General features: G+C 44.0%; 1 pseudogene across 1 annotated transcript in view; it reads left to right on the forward strand.

The window, feature by feature from the left end:
* LOC147732869 (uncharacterized) overlaps positions 1-15771 on the forward strand; it is a 212401-nt pseudogene that overhangs the window by 96075 nt on the left and 100555 nt on the right. Inside the window, exons 4-6 of the transcript XR_015308690.1 lie at positions 5555-5696; positions 8861-9024; positions 9493-9655. The product of XR_015308690.1 is annotated as an uncharacterized LOC147732869 (transcript). The remainder of the gene's footprint in view (positions 1-5554; positions 5697-8860; positions 9025-9492; positions 9656-15771) is intronic.

A 15771-nucleotide genomic window follows, 5' to 3' on the forward strand; every position in this document is an offset into this window, starting at 1 on the left:
TGCTGTGGTACCAAATACATCTTTTGAGCATAATCCATCACTTACGTTTAGGAGGCTGGTAATTAGCGGTATAGCTATGCCCAACAAAGAACCTATAAAACCTCCCAACTTCTTTACCAGTTTCTTCTTAGAAATGAGGGAAGCCTTTTTATTACTGAGCGTCTTCATGAGGTGGCGCTTCTTCTTCAAAACACGGAACTGGCGCTCTGATATAGGGACCTTACCTTTTAAGGTGTTTAGGGAGATTTCTGAAATGGCAGCCAGTAAATCCTCCGAAGCCACACACAGGATGGCTTTTCTTTGCTAGGGGATAGCTGTGATTAGCCTTTTTAGATGGGCTAGATTACGGAGTAGACACACTGACATGGTCAGTACCAGGTATTATAAGGTCTGGAGTGTAAATGTTATGGGAGACTCTTTAAAGATTATTTTTATAGGCTTTGGGCTTGGCTTTAAGTGTGTATGTGACAGGGCGATCAGGTGGGAAAATACCAGCACACAGTGTGTAGTCTTCTAGAGTATTGGGTTTTAAGTTTTAAGACTACCAATAAGGGTTTCTCGGTAGCGTCTTTAAAGGCTTCCAAGAAAAACTGGGTGTTTCCAGGGTACACCTGTTTAGCTATAATGGATATCTGTTGTTTGTCTCGGGGGTGTTTAAATAAAAGCAGGTATGAGGTGTTAAGAGCTATAGAACGACTGCTCTAACCCTTTTAAAACAAGTTCTGCAGGATGTAACATATGCTTATGCTTAGATTGCGATGGTGTGAATATTGAGTAAAAGCTTTCTCTATGTCAGGGTGAGCCCCACCTTCACCCATAAGGTTGTCTACACTCACCAAGCTTACAAGGTCTGTAGATTACAATGCATCGTTGTTAAGATTATTTGGTATGCCAACTATACATTTGATATGTGGGAACCTTAGGGATAGTTCTGTATAAAGATATTGCCAGCACGAATAAAGACAAACAATATTGTTAGGGGTTTGGGATAAAACACTGGGAGTATTTTCTAATAGTTTCTTTATAAAATAACTCTTCCTGCAATTTGAAGGGGCTGCTAAAACGCAGGAGAACAGGTGCTGCAGCCTGGTATCTATAGTTAGAGTTGCGAGACTCTAATGCACCTTCAATAACTGGTAGGGTTTGTAGTCTTCAGTCAGGACCATTTTTATCAAACATTATGCGTAAGGTGTTATGCAATGGCTGGGTTGTAATTTCCCACCGTTTTTTGGACCGGACTGTGCTAGGTTGGTTTACAATGATTGTTTAATCATTTTCACTGTTGCTCGAGGTAAAGTATTTGTTCAAGAGATCCTTTAGACTGTCAAAACTGATTTTGACACTGTTGTTTCGATTTAAAGTGATGCCTTTGGCTTCCATACATACTGCATTGTTAGAAGTTCTGTAAGAATTGGTTTTTGGACTGGATGTCGTGAATTTGACTATGTACTCATCCTTTTTTTGCTCGCAGGTCAAACGGCCTAGAGAAACACAGAGTTGGGGATCTTCATCCCCTAATTTACTTAGAAAAATAACAGTCAATATCATGATACAGACACCATTCCTGAAGTTTATCGATCACATTGTAAAGCTCTAACCGAGCGTGACAGGTTGTGATACAGACTATGAAGATGTTTATATTGTTACATGTTGTGGGGTGCTCTTTTGTTTATTTCCAACACGGCGCTGTGGTTTCATCACCAATAAATTCGCAGCTGGACACCTTGTAACACGGCACAAAAAGATATATAAACAGTTTGTTACAATCTGTGATGATGATTGTGTTTGACAAAGTTGTATGCTGTGTGAATTTTTCCCATTAGGAATTGAGGCACAGTTTGGCTAGCTGTTGTCTGGCGGGGTTGACTTCAATGAACTTGGGTCTCAAGCATATACCCTAGAGAGCGTAGTATGTATCAATTTATTTTTGCTTTGAGGCCTCGTAATGCGCCATTTTGGAAACCCCGATGCCTACTGCTTGTCTCTGATCTGATATGTAAAGGTACAGCCATTACCAGCATCAGTTTGGAGCCCTGGGTGATGAGTTCTACAGGCATCTTTCCCCTAATCATATTTTGCAAAATAAAGAACAAGTCCTATGCTTTTGAGTTATGGGCCATCAGGGTATACCCTTTGAATTTTATCTGTATAAATGTGCAAGGAATTTGTTCACGCAAGAAGGGCCTTCCAACTCCCAGTTGCCATCGGAAGTTAGATAGTGCACAAAAATATAGTTAGGCTTGTGAACTCCAGGCTCTTGGGTACACTCTATATCAAATACTATGTAGTCTTCTATTTTGGTCTGGGACCAGCCTTTATTATGTAACACATTTTTCTGATCACAGAGGGAATACCTCCTAACAACAGGGGTATTTCATACCTTTGCATTCATGTTTGGCGGTTGTGTAGTGCCCGCATCCTGCACAGTTTGTTTGAGGGATGCACTCAATAACCACAGTGTATGTTCAAGCAGTTTTGCGAGTGAATGGATAGATTACATCTAGGAAATCTAATCTTCTGAGCAGCAACTATGATGCAACCGTCCCTTTGATACATTTTACAATGCATTTCACACTGATGAGCTGTCTGTGTGTTGTAGATGTGATCGCAATGGACGCACATGTACTTGGCCTCTAGAAAACCCTACAGTTTCAAGATACCCTAAAAGTGAATTTCATGGTGGATAATGTAAACCCTTTTACTTTTCACAGGTTCGCCAGATGTGAAGTACTTCCACGATCTGCTGTAGGAAAGAACTTTTACAGTGATGGCAAAATAGTTTAAAAAAAGACACTTCTCCAAAGCCTATCAGACTGTTTGGAGATATTTTTCAAGCGCAGTATGGGCTTCAACCTCTCTAGACAGGATGACCATGTTGGTAGTGCTGCGATCCATTAGTAACCCAGTGATGCTAGCTGCCAGATTCATGTTGGCACAATTGCGTTAAAGTTGAGCAAATACTGCTGTTTTTTTTCCTATGACTTTACTGTAAAAGATACGCTTTAAAGGTCTGAAAATCCCCCCTTTGCGACCCCGAACAACAAAAGCAACTATTCTGAAGGTCCCAAATGCTGCTTTTTCTGCTTTGCTCTGTAAAAGTTTGGCGAAGTTTTCTATAAAATTCCATAGCACCAAACACATTGCAGGGTGTTCATCTGGTGAACAAGGGGTTGTCAATACCCTGCCCATGGAAGCAGAGCTAAAAGAAGTCATTCGGCCCGCGTCATGTAACAACCACTCTATGAGCATTTCTACTGCCTAGTGAATAGCTAAAAACCAATGATCAGATGAGTTTACACATTCTAAGTTAACAAATATGAATTCTTCATCATACTCTATAATGTTAAATCTCTCTATTTTCGCCGGTACCTTCTGACGCTCTTGAAAAACACCATCTCTGAATCCTCAGATTGGGGGTTTGTGTTGGATAATGAGCTCTCTGGCAACTCATTTTTGGGGGCTGACTGATTCTGAGGCAGTTTATCATTAAGCCTACTTGTAGCACAAATTCAGATTTTTCTTTAATTTACTGATTAAAAGCTTACACTGTTTGGCTCTATTAGCCCAGTTTTGTTTTTTTACCGGCCCACCTGTTTTTAGGCACCCCCCAGAGCCTGTTTAAATGGTCTCTGGAGTATTTGCTGAAGATGCTCTCCCCCATTCTCCAGCTACAGCCTTTACTTCGAGACTGTCTTTGTATTTGGTGTATCCGGTCTCTAAGCTTTGCCCCGTGTATTCTTGAAACTTGCTAGGCATAGTATTTTGTAGAGGAAGGCTACCCTTCCTGTACAAAACCTATGCTAGACTCAGGCAAGCACCTTAGCGCTATGGTGCTATGGTGTATGCCTGGCGCATGACAGCTGAAATCAGCACCGATGCCAGTTGAGAGGAGAGGAGAGAACCATATCTCTGTAGATATGGTACACTCCTTCTCCCTCCTTGTCACACGATGCAGTGCAACATTTTTAGCAGCTGCGCTGCGTTGCGTGACTTCATTGTAACTCTGCCCTTAAATATTTGTACCTTACAACATTTCAACCGTTTCCTCATGCTCTGTGTTAATACTGGGAGATCCTGTGTGCAGAGCAGACATATTTGGTTTAAAAGAGCTCTAGCAAACATCGCCTGTCCTAATTGATCGAGTCATTAAAAAACAATTCTAGAGATGTGTTGTTTACAATATAATAAAATAATTGACATTTGTTGGAACAGGCATTCTCAACAAGTTGCACAGGCAGCAGGGTTAATTTAAGCCGAGGCTTTGAAACAGTCCTAAACAGTTCTGGTGTCTAAGCCCTGGGGGCAGTGGTAGATCTTTAACCCTCTTCCGGAATTGCACCAAAGCTTATTCAAAATAACCACATCACGATTTAGCAAAGTGTGAAAATACACATTTTGCCTCAGACAATTTGTGCTATTGCACAGACCATTTAACATTTACAAATAAATATTCAAGAAATAGAACAATCACAACCTTTTCATTTTTTTTTAAAAATCCTTACAGTTGCCTGTGTAGGGGATGGTGTATACATTACTCTATTTCTAAATATCATTCTCTCCAACCTTTGGAACTAGTTCAAATCTGACTATAGAACCTGTTTCCCCCTCCCTCTCTGCCAAGAGATCTGTCGCACTGAATCCTTTCTCCCCCCATAGCTCCTCCTGCCTGGCCTGTCGCTCATCGCTTTGAAAACACATTCCAAAGCCTGCTTCTCACCTTTAACTCCAGGCAAACCCTTATTTCTCCTTGTTTTTTTCTACAGCACACATAGAAAGAGGAAATAGCCTACCAGAAATGTTTTTGTCGTGGAAGGTACCTAATCCTGCACAAAAACAATCTTGCTGACAACACAGGAACCCTAGCACCATGGTGCAAGGGTGCCTGCGTTGGCGCTAGGCTGCCGAGGTGGCTGAAGTGCAGGGGGACAGGACAGGAATGTACCACATTGGATAAATACGGTGCATTTCTGCCCTTTCACTTCGACATAGGGCAGCTCAGCAAGGTGCCTTGTTGCTCTGCCCTACACAAAACCCCATCAATGAGGCCGTATGTTTTTAGATTAGAGCATAGGTGGGAAGTACTTGAGATTTAAAGTTTGGCCTGTGATATTTTTTCTGGTACGTAAAAAACATGATGGGTGGTGTGTAACCCCAACCATTTGTACTCATTCAGGCTGCTCATCTCTGCATCGCTTTTTGTCCAATTTGCTACGCCAGTCAAAGAGCAGCTGCATGCAAGCCAATAGTCCAATAATAAAGTGCAACTTGGTCAAGATCCCTGTCTGATGGTTAAAAATCAATTCCAGAACAGTTCCAGCCTTATTTGCCCACATCTGAGGTTCTAGTTGGGCACATTGAGTTTGAGATTCACCCATAATATTAACCACACCCCTCACCCTTTTTGCTGTTCTGGTTTCTCGCACAGTCATGGGGTACATTTAGGCTTTATTTCCATTTGTCCCACCTGCATTCACAAAATGTCCGTTGGTTTGCTTGGTTGATTCAAAACATTCACTGATGCATAATTTTTTTGTATACTCTATTTTCTTTACAGGGTACAGAAAACAACAAAAGCTGCTGCCCCCAGTATTGCAAATGCGGAAGAGTTTGTTAAACTCTTTGAGGCCTGGCTCTACGCTGAAGATGTAGAGGCCGGCACACGTCAAGCGGTCATTGATCATATAAAAAGACTGCAGGTATGTGACCTTCTGCAGCCTTTATACCTGGTCGATCTTTTTCTTCCTTGGTCTACCAGCACCTGAGGATCTCAAATAACCTAAAAGATGTTCAAATCATCTGGGTAGAGCCAAAAACGTGTTCTTACTTATCCTTTTCTAACTATGTATTTTATTGATCATTTTCCATATAAAGAAAAAACTAAGATAAAAGAAGGTCAAAGCACTAAAAGTTGCCTGAAAATATATTTTTTCTATACCTTACTATTTTGGTGCAATTGTCCTCTGCTAGGAATACTGAAATGAAAGATACTTCATTGTGTGTGTCTTCTGCTATCAGACAGAGATGTGTAGCATCCTCAGCTTTGCCACAGTCATCCCTGCCTCCGACTTTGCACTTCAATTTTCTGACTTAGGGCCAGATGTAGGTAAATTTTATTTTCCGACCTCTTAAATACCGAGTCATACCGACTCGGTATTTCAGAGGTCGGAAAATAAAAGTACCGAGATGTAGGTAAATGCAGATGTGCAATTACCGAATCGGAAACAGTCGGTATTTTCCGATGCGGGAAATACCGACCAGTTAATGCCCATTCATTCCTATGGGCTTTGAAGCCCATAGGATTGATTGGGCATTTACCGGTCGGTATTTACCACATCGGAAAATACCGACTGTCACAAGGGTGCAGGGGGTGTCACTTTGACACCCTCTGGCACCCCCAAAAGAGGCTCGGGTGCCATGTGGCAGGCATACCTGCCCTAAGGGCAGGTCTGCCTGTCATATGGCATAGGTGTGCATGCACACATGTGCATGCACACCAGAAACGGTATTTTACCATCAAGTAGTATTTGATGGTAAAATACCGATTTTGTACTGCTTGTGGGACTCAGAAGAGTCCCACCTACATACCAATTTACCGGAATCCGTAATGATACCGACTCGGTATTTTACATACTCGGTAAATTTACCTATCGGTAAATTTACCACCCGGTAAACGCCTACCTACATCTGGCCCTTAGTGTCTTTCTCTCAATTTTCTGGTTTAGTTTCTTCCTTTGCATGTAACACTCCTGTTGGGGAGAAGGTATGAGCTCGCATGCAAAGCCTCGGGCACACATGAGCAAAGGAATTTAGTTGCATGCTTGCGTCTCTTTGGCATCACTCACCAGTAGTTTAAGGAGATCTTCTTAATACTGGGCATCATTTTAATGGCATAGGAGAAATTTGCAAACTTTCCAAATTTTGTGTTACATGAAGTTTACAAAATGTTTTGAAATTTCTCATTACACAATTTTGACCAATGTTTGACCGCAGAAGACTGGTTTTCACAGAAATGTCTTGCTGAGAGACATTTTTGGCTTAAACAGCCTACTGCTGGTATCTCACTAAATTGTTCTTTTACACGAGGCCCATGCGCCCCTAAACAAAATCATTGGCAAAACACATTTCACCCTGACACATTTCATGAATGTTTCATGGAATTTCATGAGATGTTGCAAAAATTGTTGCACATTCCCTTAAATCCTTAGTTTTGTTTACCCAACTCTCACATTGATAGTTTTTACAAGTTCCACTATGTGTTTAACTTCAACATTGTTTTGTATATAAATAATGCTGTCAGAGTAAGCTGTAATGCAGAATGATTACAGAAAGCTCCTAGTGCTCATCATTTTCACTGTAGAAGGAAATCTCAGATTTAGAATTTTTAGAGCAGAAATAAAGGCCTCATTTTCGAGTAAATGATGCAGCGGGTGCCGCAAGCCATTTTGCTGCACCCAGCTGCGTTCGTTTCAAAGCACATGGATGCATTGTATTAATTATGATACACATTTATGTGCTTTACCTTGCACTGGCACACAATTGGCTGCCATACGCCAGTCCAGGCACCGCTCTGTCATTTTGCAAGGGTGCCTGCATTGCGGGGATGATTGTATTAGTCAAGGATGGGATACATTTCTGCACAAAAAACAATCATTGATGGAATTTTCCTTTTTCTGTGCGTGTTGCAGAATGCAGCGTGCATAGAAAGAGGAAAAAACGAGGAGAAATACAGGTATTTCTCCTTGTTGTGCCACTTCTACTCCTCCCCTGGGGAGGAGTAGGGTATCTGACGCATTCCCAGCTTCACAAGACCTTGGAAATCTGGGAATGTGTGAGTTTCCATGGATGTTGAGTGGGAACACTCACAGCAACACTGATGGAAGGCCCCTTTCACGCAGAGTAATGCGTAAAAGGGGCCCATATTTACAAAGCCATGAAAAGTCACTCAGGGTGACTTTACGTGACCTTAGAAATATGGGCAAGCTCATTGTGCTAATGGTGCGTCAAAACAATTATGCACCAGTGTCGCAAACGGCTTGTAAATGAGTACCATGGTTATTGAAAACAATCAATTAAATACTGGATTATACTGTTTGTATGAAAAAGAAGAGAAAAATGCTGAATGATATTGTTCTCAATTTGGGATTTAATTGAAAACATATTTGGTGCTCTATGACGCAGATTAATTTTTTAGAAGTGAGAGATTTTTGAAGCAGGTGTCTGCAAGGTTCGGCTAACAAAGGGCACTGATTGAAATTAGAATGTCATATTTTGTATGCCTATTATATCACATCATATTTTCTTTTGTTTGCTAATTAATGGGTGGTAGGCCTGGGAAAGCATCAACATGCTAATAGCGACGAGAAATATCTTTATTTCTCCTAATGTTTTCCTCTTTGTATGTGTGCTGCACAAGTAAAAAGAGGAAAAAGCCTCAAAGGATTGTTTTTTTGCAAAAATATATTTGTTCCTGCATGAAAACAATCCTGTCTACAATACAGGGTCCCTTGCACCATGGTCCGCGGGTTCCTGCATTGGCGCTAGGCAGCCTAAAGTGCGCCAGCGCAAGGCGAGGCAGGAATGTATCACACCTCGATAGATATGGCGCATTCCTGCCCTCTCCTTTTCAAGCAGCATAGCAAGGTGACTTGCTGCGTTGTGTGAAAAAATTATAAATATGACCCATAGTTAATTTACAAAGTAGAGCAATTTACAGTGGTCATGACTAGCAGATTTTAAATGCAGGCGCTGCAGGGCACTGGGATTTGCCAACTTAATACATCTATCACCCTATTGTGGGAGCATCGCCATGGTGTTTCATACAGCAAATTTCGGATTACATTTCTTTGGTCCTGTTTTGCAGAATGCAGGTAAAGAAGTGCAGCGGATTAACCACGTTATAGCGTCCTTTCAGATGAAGCGACGCTTGTGGATGGAGAGCTATGACCCACTACTGAATAAAGAAGCAGTTCGAGTGCAAACTCTTACAGACAAATTTGAATATGTTAAAACCTACGTTGAGATGAGGTGAGTAAACAATGACACCTTGGCGGAGTAGGAGGTTCATGCAAAGATGTCTACTTGCCGAGCTGGCCCAACAGATTACAGGATGACCTTCAGTATTCTGGTGGCCGGCGGCCTGTTTTCTGGGATGGTTGGGCTGAAGGAGGCTTAGTGGCCCAGCCCGAAGTGGTTGCATATAATTTTCATTTAGGCACACACATGAATTGCTGCTCATCCATATCATTCATAACCTTAGTATTGTACTATATCATGTGTTTCTCTTCAAGCAGCATTCAAAACTTATGGCTTTTTGCAAATCTGTTTAGTAAAAACTGTTGCTCTGAGGTTGGACTCTCCTGCCTCACTCACACACTCGGTTGGTTCATTATGCTCACATGATTACAACAGTTCCCATGGCTGCTTTTTTCCTTCTAGTCCTCTGGTAAACACTGAGTAGGTAATTGGGGCTGACCGCTTTCTTCTCTATTTCAGGCTCTTTCTATTGAAGAACTTCATGACGTTGTTGGACAAGTTTGAGGTGCATCGAAAGGAGGTGATGGTGAGGGTTGAGAAGACCCAGGACCTGCAGGAGAATCTACATGCCACACCATGTGATGATGACAGTGTAATTGAAAAACAACTTAAAAAGCAACAGGTAGGGAACCTATCAGTGAAGGAAACCTCTTGACTTTTTCCTTTTCTTTTCTTTGATGTCTTTGCTAATATTACTCTATGTAAACAACAAACGAAACCGATATTTTAATCAACGCCTATCACCCCGTCCACTTCCGTCTTTTGGGGGCGTGGCTAGTTTACTGTGCACACACTGGATATTGTGGGCCATATTGAGGCATCCGTAGAGGGATATGTTTTACTTTAAACTCAGCATGCAACTAAAATTGTCTTTAAGACCAGTGCCTATGGACAAATATACTTTATAGTAGGATGGCATTGTATTTGAAGATGAGAAAATTGAAAGAACCTTGATTCTATTAGCATTTTCTAAAAGTGCAGCCCCTCAGCACAACTGAGGAATCACTGTTCAAATTTAGCCTTGACTGTGGCAGTGGATTCATGAGGTAAGAGCGGGGTTCCAGCCTGTACCGACTTGCTCGGCATTGGCAACATTGACTTATTGATTAATGTAAGGGAATGTGTTCAACAGGTTAATGTTAGCCGAAATGTTAGCCGAACTTTTTGAGCGCACGGCTACCCCAAAAGGGTGTCCCGGCGCTTTGGCAAAGAGGCCCCTAGAAACAGGAAAAACCAAAGGCAAACACACTACAGTTACCGCGGGTTACTTGGTGAAGAGCAGAGTCTTCAACTCCTTCCTGAAAGCCAGGAGGTTGTTCGCTTTCCGAAGGGAAAGTGGGAGCTCGTTCCACAAACAGGCTGTGACGTGTTGGAAGAAGCGACCTCCCATCCGGACACGTTTGACCACAGGTACCTCCATTTTGGCCAGTTCCGCCGACCGCAGAGACCTCCGTGGCACATAGAAAGCGGTACGCTTCCTCAGATAGAAAGGGCCGATCGCATGGAGAGCTTTAAACGCCAAAGTGAGGAGTTTAAATCTAATTCTCCCAGCGATTGGCAGCCAGTGCAGCCTAGCTAAGAGCGCTGAGGCGCTGGCTCTCCTAGGCAGGCCATAGATGGCTCTGGCCGCCGAATTCTGAACAGTCTGCAGTCTGGATAACAGATACTTAGGTAGGCCCGCAAAGAGCGCATTTGCATAGTCCAGGCGAGATCCCACAAGCGCCTGAACTACATTCCTACGGTACTGCAGTGAAAGCAGAGGAAGAAATTTCCTAAGCATCTTGAGGATGCTGAAACATTTCCCTGCTAATCCCAGGATGTGTGGACGAAAAGAAAGATCAACGTCAAACACCACTCCGAGATTTTTTACCTGAGCAGATGGTATCTCAGGGGGGAACATGTCCTGGGCCACCATGTCTTCCAGCCCGGGTCTGGAGCACAGCCAAAAAAGAGCAGCTCAGACTTGTCTGAGTTGCATTTCAGGCTGTGCCGCTGAAACCACGCAAAGACTGCGCTCAGACAGTCCTTAATTCTGCCGCCGTTGAAGACCTCTCCCTTCCTGCAGGTGAACAAGAGCTGGGTGTCATCAGCGTATGAGATGACCCGGGCCCCAAACGCCTCCGCTACCTCCGCTAGAGGGGCCATATATATGTTGAAAATGGTGGGGCTCAAGATAGATCCTTGAGGCACCCCCACCTCCAGCGAAGGCATTTCGGCCGAGAACGGCGGAGCCCAGATCACCTGTCGGCGGTCGGCAAGAAAGGATTGAAACCAGTCCAGCACCGTCCCTCGCAGACCAATCTCCCTGAGTCTTGAGAGGAGGCCTGCGTGAGGGACGGTGTCGAACGCCGCCGATAGGTCCAACAAGACTAACATCGCCTTTCCCCCATGATCGAGTGTCTCCCTGATGGCGTCGGTAACCTCTACCAGAGCGGTCTCTGTGCTGTAGTTTGCACGAAAGCCGGACTGGGAGTCATGCAGCAGTTTGTTGTTCTCAATAAAGGTGGATAGAGTATGCTGAACATGTTTCTCCAGCACCTTCGCCAGAGCAGGTAGGAGGGAGATCGGTCGGTAGTTAGCCCATTGCAGGTTAAGAAGGCCCCCATCGCTAAAATAAGTGCAGTGAGAGGTCTGTGCCAATCTTGGTGCTGTTTTCCCATTTTTGTGGTGTGACATTTACAGAAGAAAAAAAAGATGCAGTAGTGTGCATTCTAATATCATATTCCTGGTTTATTTCGCAACGCCCTCTTCAATGACATCTCATCACTCTGCCTTCCATTGTGATACTTTACTACTTAATCAGGGGGGGGGCTCCTCCGTTATGGTGGAGGAACATCCCCCCACTGAAAAATAAAATAATAATAAAACCGTTTTATAATAATTGTATTTGTCTTTCCTAATCATTCCTTTGCCAGCCGAGGTAAGGGTGGGACCATCATGACAGAGTGTCACAGTAAGGAGGGTGTGGTGACCTGACAAGTAGGACATTAGGACCCTGTGGGTCAAGAGGGAGGTGACCAGGTCACCGGACACCACATCCGGTCAGGGGACAGGAAGAGGACAGATTCGACCAGGACAGAGAAGGGGACGGACGTGTGTATGACCAGATGCGAGCAAAAGATAAATAAAGAATCGTGAGTGCACCCACCTGTGTCCCGCGTGTGATTATGCTGCAAGGGGCCCACTGCATAGACACGACAACTGGCGACGAAGGGAAGTGACGAATTCACGTGTGAGGATCGCGCTGTGCACGAGAACGAACGTCACTGGTGGCAGAGAGACGCAAGGAGCTACACGGGAGCCCACCCCGATCAGCGTCCAACAGAGAACTACAAGCGCGGTAAGAGCATTGGAGGAACAGCACTAGTGCCCAGTCAGAGGTGCGAGATCCTCGCGCTTAGAAATTGAAGCTCGAAGTCTCGCGAGAAGAAGAAACACCGGCGGCCATCTTAGAGACAGGCGGGAAAGCCAATAGAAAGAAGGAAAACACGCGGCGGCCATCTTAGGAACAGGCAAAGCAAGACTTTGAGAGCGAAGTCTCGCGTGAACAAAAGGAAGCCATTTTGATGGGGACAACATAAAAGAAATAATGGGAAAATAAAGAGCAGCCATCTTAAGGACAGGCTAAAGAAGGAAAGAGGCAGACGACCATAGGAAAACGACAAGGAAAGCCTAGAACAAGCTAGAACAAAGCAAAACAATAGAAGAAGAAGGAGAAAAAGAGAAATAAAAGAGAAAGGAGCAGACAAAAGAAGAAGAAGAAGAATAAAGGGAAGAAAAGAGACAAAAGAAAAAAAGAAACAAGAAAAGGTTAAAGGTTAAAATAAAGCAAAATAAAGAAGAAGAAGAAGAATAAAGGGAATAAAAGAGACAAAAGAAAAAAAGAAACAAGAAAAGGTTAAAGGTTAAAATAAAGTAAAAGAAGAAGAAGAAAAAGAGAAATAAAAGAAAGGAGCAGACAGAAGGAAGAAGGCAAGAATGGCAGATCCAAAGCCCAGCGCACAATACAGGAGACCACTACCGTTCAACTTATCGGAGCCGCAAACAGGAATAAGGTGGGAGAAGTGGATCAGACGGTTTGAAAGATATGTAGAGGATACAGATGTAGCAGACGGAAAGAAGAGAGGTTTACTGTTGAACTTAGCAGGGGATGACGTTGAAGAACTTCTGGTGACCCTGCCTACCGAAGAAACAAAAACATATGAACAACTAAAGAAATGTCTAACAACCAAATTCGACCCTCAACGAAACATTGACTTCGAACGATATACATTTACCATTGCATGTCAACAAGTCGGCGAAACACTAGATGACTTTGCAACAAGGCTGAGAAAATTGGTGACACATTGTGAGTTCGACAAATTCGACAACGAGCAAGCAATAAGGCTATGGATCATAGAAGGCTGTCGTGACACAGGATTCAGAGCAAGAATACTCAATGAGCCGACCTCATTGGAGAACATCCTGTCACTAGCGAGAGCGGAGGCGAGAGCAACGGAACATGCCAAGGAAATGGAAAGAGGGAAACGTGTTGAAATCGAAAACGCACACTTTACGACAAACCGATATCGCACAGACCGATGGAAGAATGACTGGAGGGAACAAAAAGAGAGGAGACGACCTGAAGGAACCTGCTACAAGTGCGGAATGGAATTTCCGCACAGAGGTCCATGCCCAGCATTCGGCCAGACGTGCAGAAGGTGTGGTGGAAGAAATCACTACGCCAGTATGTGCCAAGGTGCACAATTCAGAGATGACAAGGGGAGAACAGGAAGACAACAAGAATCGACAAATAGATATGTCAGGTATGTCGACAACGAAAGGAGAAGTTCATCACGAGGGTCAGGCGAAGAGGAGGAAGAAGAGAAAGTGGAAAGACTATACCACATGGCGGAGGGGCACACCGAGTGGAGCGAAGAAGCAGGAGAAACACCACAGCCCGCAGACAGAAAAACCAGAGGAAAGACGGACTATGCAAAGATAAGAGTAGTAGCGCATGAAACAGACTTTGTACTGGACAGTGGTGCAACATGCAACGTCATGTGTGTATCGGAGTATGAGAGAATGGAAGTAAAGCCGACACTGAGAGCATCCCAGGTAAAGGTTTTTACCTGGGGGGAAAGGAAACAAGTATCAAATTTGGGAAAGTTCACAGAGGAACTGAAGTACAAGGACAAAATAAACAAAGAGGACATTCATGTTTTACAAGGCGATGTCCCAGGGCCATGCCTGATGAGCAACAGCACAGCCCAAACAATGGGCCTTATAACAATGACATATAAAAAAGACAAGAGACATGCTGAGAGCAAGCGAAGGAAAGATGCAGGGACCAGAGAAAGAGGAAGAGAACAAAAAAGAATTGTTGAGGGAACAAACACACCAAGGGGCGGCTGTAGTAAGAGAGGAACAAGAAGCAAAACGGAGGGCGGAGAACAACGATCAAGACAACGAGAGGCTGGCAAAAAGGGAGCAGAAGAAGAACAACAATGGAAGAACAGAAAGAAGGCTAAGAAGAGAGAGCAACGACAAAGAGGAGGAGAGGCTGACAAACGGAGAGCAGGCGGACGACAACTGAAAAGCAGAAGAAAAGATGATGGCAGAAAACGACGACCAAGAAGGGGATGCAAGGGCACAAAGAGACTACGCAGAAAAACGTAGGAACAGAGACTGGGGAGAAGGGTCAACGAGACTGACAGACTCTCTCTCTCTCTCTCTCTCTCTCTCTCTCTCTCTCTCTCTATCTCTCTCTCTCTCTCTCTCTCTCTCTCTCTCTCTCTCTCTCTCTCTCTCTATCTCTCCATCTCTCTTTTCTTTTCTCACCGCAACAATAGGCAAATGCGGTCAAGGGCTGAAGGGGCGGAACTAATCAGGAGAAACAGCATCATGAACATTTGTTTGCAACAAAGGGGGAGATGTGGTGACCTGACAAGTAGGACATTAGGACCCTGTGGGTCATGAGGGAGGTGACCAGGTCACCCGACACCACATCCGGTCAGGGGACAGGAAGAGGACAGATTCGACCAGGACAGAGAAGGGGACGGACGTGTGTATGACCAGATGCGAGCAAAAGATAAATAAAGAATCGTGAGTGCACCCACCTGTGTCCCGCGTGTGATTATGCTGCAAGGGGCCCACTGCGTAGACACGACAGTGGGCACTTGAAAGTGCTCATGTCAGTTTGGCCGTCCGTCATAGACCAGCCAAAGAGACATGCACATTTTGGTTTCTCCAACCCAGCTTTGTTGTACAGTCAGGTTGGAGAAAAACTGCAGGCTCCCTGTGCCTGAGGAAGCGTCAAGTCAGCTCACTCAGGCCAATCACAGCTCTGTTTTAATGGTGGTAAATAATATTACCAGCATGAGAGCAGTGCTGTGATTGCCCCCTGGGAGCCTGTGCAGCGTGCCCAACGTCAGTAGAGGAGCACCGACGCGAAGGCTGCAGGTGATGGTAAGCGTTCATGTTGTTAGAGCAGCCACCACTGACTTAATCAAGGCTAGAGCCTCCCCTAGCTTCCCAGGGGCATGAGCTTGGATTCAAGTTGGTCAGAGCCCCCACACCAAACAGTGGATCATCACATTTTCTCACTTGTGAAGGGGCAGGCTTAGCTTTGTGATAACCTCAAATAGATTGTGAATTATGAGACCAGAAAATTCATTCTGTCTTTTCCAGCTTATAGGAGGAGACTATTTTGTTATCCATTCTAAAACTACTAGACAGACTCTCAATCACAGGCATCTA

This window comes from Lissotriton vulgaris, chromosome 2_1, assembly GCF_964263255.1.
Source record: "Lissotriton vulgaris chromosome 2_1, aLisVul1.2, whole genome shotgun sequence".
Classification (NCBI taxonomy): Eukaryota; Metazoa; Chordata; class Amphibia; order Caudata; family Salamandridae; genus Lissotriton; species Lissotriton vulgaris.